This window comes from Halyomorpha halys, unplaced genomic scaffold, assembly GCF_000696795.3.
Source record: "Halyomorpha halys isolate HHAL.00 unplaced genomic scaffold, Hhal_1.1 Scaffold276.1, whole genome shotgun sequence".
In the NCBI taxonomy this organism is placed as follows: Eukaryota; Metazoa; Arthropoda; class Insecta; order Hemiptera; family Pentatomidae; genus Halyomorpha; species Halyomorpha halys.
This window is the reverse complement of record NW_027105171.1, coordinates 291,591-305,432: the sequence shown is the minus strand read 5'-3', so window position 1 is coordinate 305,432 and position 13,842 is coordinate 291,591.

The window sequence follows — 13,842 nt, the reverse complement described above, 5'->3', positions numbered from 1 at the left end:
AATAAACATTTTAGTATCTAGAATCAAGTATTATTTTAGCAATAATTTGAAATTTTTAGTGTTTGGGATATTAAAAAGTAAGTAAAGCAATTATTATTATTTTTTTAAATGTGCGTGAACTAATAAAGAATATTATATTATAATATTAATTATACTGACTGTTTTAAAGTTTTTAAAAAATAATAAAATTTCAATGTGAATAGGTAATAAATAAGTTAGAAGTAACTTACGAAGCATAACTTTCTAGTCCTGACTAGGAGAGTTTAAAAAGTGATATTCGTTTAAATGTATTTTATATTGTGTAAGAGCCTAATCGGTGTTCTTTAAGTTATACCAAAAAATAATTACAATGAAATATATAAAAGTGTGAAACGATAGAATAAGGTTTTTCTTGTATTAATAGATCAACTCAAATTAGGCCTTTTATGGACAGTATAGAATGACTCCAAGAAGATAAATCTGGAAATGGACTTTAAAAAAAAATTATATCAACAAATTATTTAATATATATTTTACGTCCTTTAAAATCCTTCAAAACCAGTGACAACAAGCTAAGCATGATTTCAGCGATTAGTTGGAACCCGTGACAGAAATCTGCCGTCAAAGTAATATCACAACAGTGAGAAAGTGTAGCAGTAGGATGATGTTAACCTAACTTTACTAAATGTTCAACTTCATCAATGGATAATAAAAAGTGATGATTAATGCAAGAAACAACTATCACCAAATATAATAACAGATATATACAGCACGTTATATATATTAACTATGAGTTTAAAAGGAGCGATAGTACTACTATCTTTAGTATGTTTACTATCTATAGTAAGTAGTTCTCTAAGATAGGATTTACTTATCCTTATATTACAGCAATTCTCCCCCGGCAGCAGATGTCATACTTACTATCACTGTCACCTGATACATATACGTATACATCATATACAAATACATATTATATTATATATTACATATTCATACAGGATACGATCTCACTATACAGTAAGTAAATGTCGGAGCAGTTCAACGCCATCTAAAACCATGAAGAGGTTTTTGACACGCGAACACATTAAAAAACGCAGAAACATAGCATGCTTTTAGAGATAGCATCACTAAAGTATTTTTGCAAATTATATAGGCGTTCAAAAGTGTGCGAATTTCGCCTCTTGTAAGATTCGTGATCGAAAGCCAGAAAAAATTTATCTAAAAACAAATAAAAAATTGACCACCCAAATTAGCCGTACGAAAACAAAATTGTTATATTTAATGACCAGTAAATACCCCCTCTTCTTAAATTAATTTTAAGGCAACAACCTTGAAATGTTGTTTCTGATTGGAGAAAAAGAAAGGCAATTCAAAATACACATTAGTTAATTTTCGGAAACGCAAGTCTTAGTTTTAATTTTTAAGCCTTGAGTGAAAATCATGCATTTTTAGTTTTATATATTTCTTGCTTATTTATAACTCTGAATATATCTGTTACAGAATATTTGTCACTTGTATTACGTTTAACTGATAAATAAATAAATAAAAAATAATAGTATTTATTTTGGTATTATCACAACCAAACTGTTACAGAACATTGATATTCATTGGATACCTTTATTTCAGTGAGAAGTAAATTCGAAATTAAATTTAAAAAAAAAAGCACTAAAATTTTGTCTTTAATATCTAATAAGAAAAAGTTATAAATAACCTTAGAGCTAACTCAGTAATTGGCACTAATTAATAAACAGTGTATTTTAATAATTCATATTATCTTAATCAAATAAAACATTTGTGTTTCCTTACTATTTATGTTACTGGTACTGGTAATGGTATTTGGTGGGGAGAACAAGTCCGACAAGTGGACCAAGTGGTCCTTTTTGCCAACCCCTGACGACTACCTAGGTAGCCGGCGAGAAATGAATGTTTAACTGCCCCCCAGGTGGGAATCGAACCCACGACATACCGAACCAAGCGCATTGGGACCTGCGCCGCAACCCGCACGGCAGTAACGTTCCTAATATGGTAATTAACAGAATAGACAAGCTCTCAATTAATAGCTTGGACTCTTTTTGATAATATACAAAGGTTTTTTTTTTAGGTTTAGTTTAAATTTTAAAAGTAATGTGTACCCCAGCACATTATAAAATTCGAAGAACGCCCACTACAACAAAAAATACAAGTCAAAAAATCCTTAAAATGTAGACCACTACAGAAGAAGGAAACAGTGCAGGACCAGAATATATATTCATGCTAAAAACCATAAATGAAATCCAGAAATAGGGATTATGAAAAAAATGAGTATATTGAGAACTACATTATTCCATAGTACTAGGCTAGTCAATATAGTATTTATAGTATTTCAATATAAACGAAAAAAAAACTTTTTAAAAGTCATTAATTCATAATATTTGTATTAAAAGAAGATAGTTGACCGTATGAAGTAGATTGTAGGAAGAAAGTCCAGATGGCGGTCAATAAAGGTAACAAACTAGTAGAAAAAAAGTATTTATTGTCAACCAGCATTTCGCAGATTGAAACAAAGATGACAACTCTAAAAAATATTACAAACAAAGTTGAAAACAGTTGTCATCCTTGTTTCAATCTGATAGCCCTGACGAAGCTCTGCAAAGTGTTGGTTAACAATAAACAGTTTTTTTTTACCATTTCAATACTTTTTTCTGACAGCCACTCGGACTATCTTCCTACAACATAATATTTGTAGTTTTTTTATTGAGTTTAAAATTTACATTAATAAATTACCCACCTAACTACGATAAGAAAGACAAAACAACATTTTATATTTGCAATCTAACAACTAAAATTTAATAGAGGAATAGATGAAGATGCCATTAGGAAAATAATTGATTTTTGTCTTAATGGATATTTTAAATAATCTTTTTTTATAACGCACCTACTTGATGTTTCAGAACCTGGAATTTTAATATTTTTCAAATGGTAAAAATCTATTTTATAATAATTTACATTTTTAATTTGTAATTGGGATTATACCAACGAAACTAAAATTTGACAAAAACAAAATGTAAGGCTATGTTCAGAGTCATATACTATTTGGGGTGACTCGAGTATTGGATAATTTTCTAAGTACTATACCTGCCAGAAGGAGTTGCCATGTCATAAAAATCATAGGGCAGGAATTGTCACAGTTCAAAGGACTATCGTTTTGTTTTAAAAATGAACTACACAAAAAACTACAAAATGAGAATAAACTACAACGTATCCAACAAATTAGGAATAGGAAATAGATAATTTTTTCATGAGTCACACGGCTATAGTATTTATTTCGTAATTTTTTTTCTGAATCTATCAGCTTAAAATATTTAATATAGCATTGTCTTTTATAGCATATCGTCGCTTTATCTGTGATATATCTTAACTAAAAAAAAAAAAAACAGAGCCTTGAAAAAATAAAATAATGCTTTACTGTGGAAGCATTCTAAATAAAATTATGTACAAAATTTTAGTTTAGACGACATACCTCTAGAATAATGTGCTATTTTTAAAAATAAAACCTCTAATACTAATTTAACACTTATATTATTTAACTGTTAAAAATTAGTATCAAAACAAAATATAATATATACATATATATGAGCCTTCCAAATGACAAAACTAACTCCAAGTTCCCTGTATTTATAAAAGTACTTTCAGTAATATTTCTCGTTGCGAAATTATTACATTTTTCTTTTCCAATGGTACAAATATGATAGTTTACTGAAATTTATATTCCACTTTTCACCATTTATTCAATGCTGAATAAATTATTTATTTTTATAATTTATTCATTGAAGGATAATAATAATGTTCAAGGACAATGTTTATTAGTGATCATTAATATAATGTTTATAGGACAAAATAATGAAGAAAACTATAATAAATAAAATGGAGAGTTAACAATAATAAAATCTTTAAAAATTATAGATTGATTGTAGAAAAAGTAAAATACAATGATAATGCATCTATATAATAATAATAACACCTTAATACGGATGCGAAACGTGGACTCTTACACTAAGGGAAGAACAGCGCCTTAAAGCTTTTGGAAAAAAATATTACGTAAAAGATTCGGACCGAAAAGGATGAGTTAATTGGGGAATTCAGAAGGCTACTCAACGTTGATTGCGTTAAGATTTATTTGGTAGATTTATGTTTAGAAGAGCGTTACTGGGCAGAAATACAGTTGATTGTATCGGCATTTCAATTCAGTTCCTGTTCCCTAAGCCTTTGTTATCATTATTACATAACACAATATGATAATAATATCAATAACTAATTGTATAATTAATATTTAAAATACAGACAATTTTATTAATGTCATTCAAACAGTCATTCTGTCATTTGAAAAGATCATACGATGAAGCAAAATTTGTTGGACACAATTAAAAAAATATCTTTAAATACATGCTTTAGTTTAAGAATACAAAGGATCTTTATGTTTTTAAAAGCAGTCACTAGGTTAGTTATTTTGTTTAATTATTTGTGGAACTTAAATCTCAGCATTGTAATTGTTTATTATATTTTTAAAGCAGTTTGAGCGAATGGTCTTCTGTAATAGTTAAAATGAGTAGATCCAATTTGTTTAAATATATAATTGTTTATATTAAGTTACTTCACAAATTTTACAATCCAAAATCCTTAATAATCCTTCCTTGGTCATAAATAAAGTTATCGATCAGGAGCTTAATTTTCCATATATATATTTTATTCAGTTGTAAATATCAATAAATACAAATATGAAGTTAATCGAACTTGATACTTAAAATAATTTCGACCAACTTAACACTTTTTTTATCTAGAGTTTTGTAATATACAAAGCGCTATGGCGCGCAAGCAGGATTAACCCCTAAGGACATACACTCATTTCACAACAAATAACATGGGAATAGTCAAACAAGGCCACAACCTCCACGGAAGGCTGAAAAAGAGCTGGATGAGGGAACTCAATAACGGACAATATTTATATCGAGACAGGAAGAGGTACCGCTGTCAACTTCTCTTCCTCGTGCCATTCATTCTGTATTAATGGTTTCCTAGTTCTTAGCTATAGTTATGGAAGTACATTTACTACGGTATTTGTCCGATATATGAGCATTTTAACTGACAGAATGACTACTCCATGAAATCAGTCTGAATTTTCAATGTCGATTCTATCGTAATTTACCATTGAATAAATACATAGTTAAGATCAAAATGTAAATTACAGTAAATCTTTATATTTCTGTCGTACTTTCTGTAAAAGAAAAAAGTAAAAATTTAACTATGTAAAACATTATTAAAAGTAATTTTCTGAATACTGTTGAACCATTCTATCAACTAGAAAGGATCACTTGACTTATCAAAAGCATGATTAAACTATTGGTATTAAGTACATAACAAATTCTAAACAATTTTTGTCACTTGTATGTTTTCATTATTTTTTTTATTTCTATTTTAATGTAGATAAAGGAAATTATCAATGTTAATCTTAAAAAAAAATATATAAATAATTGAAATATTTATTATCAATATTATTGATTATTGTTTTTCTTTACTTCGATATTTTGTTAAATTTTAATGTAATGGATGGAAAACTATCAGAATTACGTAAAATATTCGGACCAAGAAAATAATATAACGTGAGGATTTCGGCTACCCAACGCTGAATTATAGGAACTTCACCCGGTAAATATAATTCAAGTTATATCAATGCGGTGTATAAGATGGGCTTGTAAGTTTGTAAGGCGGTATAGTAACGAGCGGATCCCTAAAATTTTAATAAACAATGAACCGACGGGTAAACGTCTCAGGGGTAGAGCGAAACGTAGATGGGAGGATTTCGTTAAAACTGATTTAGCAGAATTGGGTTTGGAAGGGCATCACTGGAAGGATGTATGTAGAGAGCGATTAGTGGTATCGGCATCGAACTTTCGGGTTCGTTAGGCCTTCATTATTATTATTATAATTTATGGAAAACTATCATTCCTTATTTATGAATAATGTCATTGAAGTACTTGCTAAATTGATTTGTACTTATTAAAGTATTTAATATTTAATCAAAGTTTTATTTATTTATTACCTTAACTTATTTATTAATTAAATTATTTCTTTGGACTTAATCATTCATTTAAGTATTACTTTTAACTAATTTTTTCTTTTTTTTTTAATCTGTATACTTCTTTTTTTTAATTTATTTGTTTTTCTGTAAACTGATCCACTGCTTTGACAATTATGTCTTTGGTTTGATTTTACATTGCTATCTAATGATAAATTCGTTTAACGGATCAAACGTGGTTAAAGGATCATTGGAGGCGGTTTGAAAGAGTGAATTAGGGAGAATAAATTTGTCAATTAAATGAAATAAAATTGTCAAATGGAATGAAATTGTTAAATAAAACAAAATAACATATATTTATTTAGTGTGTAGACAAGTATTGATTGTAAAAGGAAAAAATGATTGTTATATCATGTAAATATGTGTATTGTATATATGTGTATTTTAGCAACCCAATGTATTTGTGCAGCATGCTAAATAAAGCATTCCTCTCTACTTTTAATTTTCTTGAATTCCACTATGCTGTAAATAGAAGCTGTAAATCTATAATAAATGGTCATATTTGCAGATCTTTTTAAATGTAACAACACTACAGTTTATTTGCTTTCAGCCGACAACATAGTAATAATTACTAACCCTGAAATTTTAAGAAACATCTAAGACGTGTTATTACGGGAGTTAACCTTGTACTGCTGGAGTGACATGCAAGGATTGTAGATCCAGGAATACTTGAATGTCGAACACCAGATGCCGACATACGCCAAATCATTCATTGTGTGAGTTTGTTTTCACAAATTGATCTAGGAAGAGAAGATATTTGGACCTGACGAAGAGATCGCTATATGAGTTTTTATGATTATTTTTTTTATATCTTTATTGAAATTTACAATTGTACTATATCCTTGTAAAATGAGGTGAAGGGTAATATATAATAAATTATATTTATAAATTTTATCTTTATTTAGGCTGTTTATTTTAATAATTGTAGTATAAGAATAAAATATCATAATATGTGCGGTGTTAATAATTGTCTGTTGATTGATATAAGGAGAACATGGTCGGGGGGAGAGTACGGTCAGCATTGATACCCAAATAAACTAAATCTTTTTATTTGTGACGTCGTTTCGAACTGAATTTCAGGCCATCGTCAGGGCCTGGTCCAAAAGTGGCTTTAGCCGACATCTCCACCTAGGTCACTTTAATAAAGGCCTGAAATTCAGGTCGAAAGGTCGGCACAAATAAATATGTGCGGTGTTAATAATTGTCTTAAACAATGAACCGACGGCTAAACGTCTCAGGGGTAGACCGAAACGATTAAGTTACTTCACAAATTTTACAATCCAAAATCCTTAATAATCCTTCCTTGGTCATAAATAAAGTTCCTCTCGTATCCAATCTTTACAATCCAAAATCCTCAATGCTTCTTATTTTGTTACTAATAAAACCATCCATAAAGACCTAAATGTTCCTTATGTAACCGATCTAGCCGGAACCCGATATTATTCTTTCCATAATAAACGCCCTAACCACCCCACTAGTTTCTAACCTTGCTTCCGCTTCCATCCCTGGCAATCCTCCGAGACGCCTGAAAAGAAGATGGCCTCGTGACCTTATATTGTAAACTGTTTTTAGAGTTCTACTACTGGGTAGTTTCTCTACATGCTGTATCATATCATTATGCCATTATGATCAAATTTACTTGTTGTATTTTTTATACAGTCGTAAATATCAATAAATAAATAAAAAAAAACAATTAACATTAGAAGAAAAACGACATTGATATTTCAGCTTCTGGCCATCACTACAACATTAAATTTTATTTTGATTATCCATCCCTAAATGAAAAAAAAGTCCTATTTTTTTTTTTTTAATATCTTTATTCTGACTTACAACTGTACATCACAATACATTTAGTAAATTTGCTGTAAGTTTATATTTGAGTGATACAGGCGTGTAGACAAACTATTTATTGGTAGCCCTCTAATGACGTTTTTACATTAGAAGGTCTTGAGCCCATCTTCTTTTCAGTCGGCTCGGAGGATTATTAGAAACGAAAGAAAAAGCTCTAACCTTGCTAGCTTAGAAACTAGTGGGTTAGGGAGTTTATAACGAAAGGAATGGTATAAGGTTCGGGATGGATCGGTTACATATAGAACATTAAGGTCTGATTTTATTTGTGGGAAAATAAGGAGCATTTAGAATTTCAAGAAGAATTTTGGATTGTAAGGATTGGATACGAGAGGAATTCCAAGATTTATTGGAGTCCCAAAGCTCAACTCCATATGTCCGGATTGGCCTTATTACAACAATGTAGATCAGTCTTTTGTAATGGATTGGAAGTTTAGACCGATCAACACTACAGTTATATACAAAAATATATCTTTTCCTTAAAAAATCACTCTAATAATTATTGTTTAAAAAAAATCGCTTAGAACCTACAATAAAGTTCTTTAAATGTTACAGCTAATAATTTGTATTTGTATTTATTTTTTGTTATATCTTTATATTGAAAATTTAGGAATTCGGTAATAAAAAGTGGTAGTGAATTCAATATTATAATTGGAGACTGACTTTTCGTAATATTATATTTTTTGTTCCCTAGCTTCGAATTTCACCAAGCTTCAATCATGGAAAATACATTCAAATAACACTAATTTTAAATTACGAAAAATCGCACAAAGTTGATAATTGCTGGATCTGGATATTATATACATATTTTGGGTTTTTACAGCACGATTTTTCGGTTTTATACTGTCCGAAAACCCGGTTTTCAATTGTAATGTGTAGTCCCTATCCTTTCAACAAAACGTCATATTTTCGTATTTTTTTGTTTCCGATATTTTTCGCTGAAATAATATTATAACCAATTTGTGTAAGGATGTAGAATACAATCAGGAATGTTACAGCCTCAAAAACATAAACATGTTGTAGGTTTTCCAAATCACCGATGATTTGTATAAAATATAAAATTTAATGCACTCATTATAATAATTACATTGTCAATTTAAAAATAAACAGAGGTGATATTAAAACATTTTAAGTATACTCCGAACGTAACAAAACACTAACACCTACGACTTCTTGTATAATTATTTATTTATTTAATTTTGTTCTCATTATATTCTTACTTGAATTTAATTGGCACATTAGTAAATAAAATAATGTTTAAAACAGAAATAGCATATGTATGCTATTGAATTTGAGTCCAAATAACTTCTTTTGAGTAGCTAAATATATTTTAATGTAGTTTATTTTGATTGATCTAAAGTTATAATTATTTGTCATATCCGACATACAAAAAAAGATTCGAAGCATTTTATCTCACAATATGAATAATAGTCAAAATATTTCTTATATTATTTTCGAAATAATATTTAAAAAATATCAAATACCAATACATCGATTTTGTTTCTGGAATTTATTCAATATTCAATTTAAAAACGTAATAAAAAAAAAAATGTTCTTTTAGAAATATAGAGTATTTAATATGATTTATACTGTTGTTGGAGAATGTGGTTTTGTTTACAATATGCGTTTTGGCATAAAGACACTATTAAAAAAAAATTAAATATTTTCTTCATACTAAGCAAACGTGGTTTTAATTTATATATGTAAAGCAATATAAGTTATATATGTAAAGCATTTAATCTAATTGGTAATAATCTATTTTAATAACTTAAAAGTTATGTCTTATTTAGTAACACGTCAAGGAATTTTAAATTTATATTTTTCAGGTTTATGGTTAGCTGGGAAAAACCAGTAAATTGTTATAAAATTTGTGCTTGTAAAAAACAAATAATATATTTTTCTAAATTACTATTATTATAAATATTATATTTAATTTACCATTTTACCTTCTTACACCTTAATGTTTAACTAAAATGTTTCCCTAGACCTAAATATTTGTCCACGACCATCTAGGAAGAACTTTAGTATAAATTATGCTTTGATGAAGGTTTCATTACTTAAAACCTACTATTCTCCAATTATTTAACTAGACTCGATTAAAGTTAAGATTAAATCGAAATCAAAATTTGAACAGTAACATAAGTTAAAATAATAAAGATATAACTAAGAAAAAATAATCAGTAATTTAGCAATTACTGCTATTTCCTCCGTCCGAGAAATATAAAGAGTTGAATAGGAATAACTTATTTTAAATAGCTGAAAAAATTGTATTTTAGTTTATTTCATTGCGAAAAACGATCCAAAGCATTGCATCTCATAATTTGAATAAAACCGAAAATTTGCCTTTTTAAAAACTTTTGATTTTCTTTACATTATTTTCAAATTCATTCTAAAAAAAATAGTAATTAATATTTCGGATTTATGCCATATTCACTCTGAAATTTCACTCAAATAAGTTTCAGTTGAAATGTTATTTCAGGAACTTTTTTTTAGATTAATTCATAAGATTGAAAATATTGTTGGAACATGTGCTTCTGTTTACAATATGCGTTTTTGCACTATGATTATACAAAAGATGGATAAACACATTTATTTATTCAGATAAAGTGGTTTTAATTTTCAAGTATCAAGTTTAAAAAATTATCAATTTAAATAAAAAACTGCTACATCCCATGAAGTTTCTAGGGCTCAGTACTTTTGTAAACTGTTTGTAGAACAACGGTTAGTCGATTTATTTAATTATGCGAATTATTTATTATTATTCGTGTAGTTATAAATATTTTGTTATTTGAGATATCTGTCAATCTTTCTTAACACGTCATAGATTGTTAAACTGTTAGCTTTGCATACACAAATAAGCTCGGATTGGACCTCAATAGCCACAAAATTTGAGTATTTCGAGAAAAACAAGAAAAGAGACATAATAACTTGACAAAGATCCATGTCATCCCTGAAATATTAAATTTATTTTTCTCATTTCCTTATTACTTTAATGTAGTATTGTTTAACATACTACTTAAACACTAATACATTAAAGTAATAAGGAAATGAGAAAAATAAATTTAATATTTCAGGGGTGACATGGGTATTTGTCTAGTTATTATGTCTCTTTTCTTGTTTTTCTCGACAGACACAAATTATTACTTAATTTAAGTAATAACGTCGAATGAAATTTAACTTATTTAAAACATTTTCTCTCGAATCAACTAGTTTTTCACGACTGTTTAAGGATAATTTCTTTAGTATAGTCTGCTCAGAGTAAATATGTGCTATTATTAATTAACTGATACGAAATGAACAGATCGGAATTTTTAACAAAATAGTACTAATTTACCACGGCCCCTTAGGATGAATAGTATGAGTTTCGCTTTGAAGAAGGTTTAAATACTGTAAATGATCTTTTAAACCTTATTTTCTACATCTATTTAACTGGACACGACAAATCGTGATAGTATTTAATAAAAATATAGATCACAGATAATTAAATTTACAAACCTATAACTTAAGAAAAAACAATGAATATAAACAGCAATTTCGCAATTACAGTTATTTCTGGTGATATGGTCATTTTGTATTAAAGTTATTAATTAATAATAACACATGTATTGAATTTAAATCCCAATAACTCCTTTTGAATAGCTGAAAATGTTTTAATATAGTTTATACTAATTTATAATAATTGAAGACTGAACTAAGTTAATTTGGCTTTCATGTTCTTCCTACATATAACAAAAGGATTCGAAGCATTGCATCTCACAATTTGAGTAATAGTATATAATTTACTTTTATTAAATTTTTAATATTTCTCACATCATTTTCGTATTTATTTACAAAAATATAACAAAAGACCACGAATTAATGCATTTTTTCGAATTTATGCATATTTGTTTCTTAATTTAATGTTCATTCAGGAACTTATTTTGTTTACAATATGCGTTTTTACACAACGATACTAATAAAAAATTAATATATTAACTCTTATATACTAAACAAAGATGCTTCTAATTGCTACAAATACAGTTTATTGATTAATTTAATCACTTATAATTATTCATGTAATAATAAATACACATATATAGTTTTTAAATGTCTTTTAAACTCTCTCAATGCCTTAGAGAATGTTATGTTTTCATTTGAAAAATACCTTTCGTAAACAAGTAAGGCGAGATAATATATATATATATATTTTTTATAACTTTTAGAAGGTCTGAAATATCAAAATTTATCATTATTATTTTCAAATCATTTAAATTATCCCTTTATCTAAAAACACATCGTAATTTTAAATGGAAATATAACTTTCTTTAATATTTTCTAAATATAAATATTTTTCCACGACCATATTAGAAGTATTAGTCATGGTCTGATGTTTGTTTCAAAACATCAAATAAAATTTTAAACCATATTTTCTCCATCAATTTCAAAATAAAAATATATAAGTCATAGAAATAAAATATATAAACATATAACTGAAGAAAAAATAAAATTAGACAACCTATATCAAATAAAAATAATTAGTTTACCGCCTCAAAGCAGTATATTTAAAAGTTATTTCAGGTTTGAGAATTAACTCACAAAATCTTGGTATGGAATTAAGTTGCATTTTGAAGTATTCTCGATCTCATTCCAGGTTTAATCTTATTATTGAAAGAACTAAATTTAGTCATTCCTCGACTATACCGCTACTAATATAAACATGCTTTCAGCGGACCCATCCTGTTTACCTTAAAATGCTACTACGGCATCAAAAGGACGTTTCTTACATGAGTCATTATTCATATAATGATAATGAAGGACTAACGAACCCGGAGGTTCAATGCCGATACCACAAATCGTTCCCTACATACATCTTTCTAGTGATGTCCCTCCAAACCCAATTCAACTAAATCAGATTTAACGCAATCCTCCCATCTATGTTTCGGTCAACCCCTCGGACGTTTACCCGTCGATTCATTGTTTATTAATATTTTAGAGATCCACTCGTTACTAAGCCTTACATCCTTACAAGCCCATCTTATACACCGCAATGCTATAACTTGAATTATATTTACCGGGTGCAGTTCCCTTAATACAGCGTTGTGTAGCCTAAATCCTTTTTTGGTCCGAACTTTTTACGTAATACTTTATTTTTAAAAATTTAAAAAGTAATACTTTATTTTCTTTATAAATGTATGATTTGATTTTATTATGATATAAGGAGGATAAGACGAAAAAATCAGATACCTCTACAATTTTATAATTTTGAATATAGTTGTCATAGTTCAACAGTGTGACTTCTCAGAAAAATGGTTATTTTTAGATATGCTCGTAAGCATAGCTCTTAGGGTAAAATCAAAGCAAAAAAATATTTCGAGAAGCATTTTTGAATCGTACTGCTCTTACCCTTTGGCTAAGATTACATACATATCTCAATGTACCCATTTTTTGAGATGTTATAATGTTGAACTGGGACAGCGATATTTTAATAATTAAAGTTTTATGTCATTTAATTAAGGGTTTTATTAAAAAAAAGTAATTAAAATTTGTTCAAGTGCTCAGTGTTTTGTATACTATTTATAAAAAGTAAATTACTGGTGATTAAACAATTGAATAGAATAACCTGGAATTGTAATAGGAAAGTTAACCGAACTATCAACAGAGGTGACAAATAGTAAACAATAATAAAGCAAGTAAATGATATAAATATAACAATTTTTTGTTATTAATTTATCAATAAATTTCAATACATTGGTTACAAAATAATTTTTCTCAATGCATTCAATCCGAAAAAAAGTAATTAAGACCATTACACCTGTAAACATCTGTACGAGTTCCAATAACGTTATTAATCCTTTCATAAAAATAAAATGTAGAAGGATTTATAAGATTAAGATTGGAAGCATTTTAAGGAATGCTATTATTCC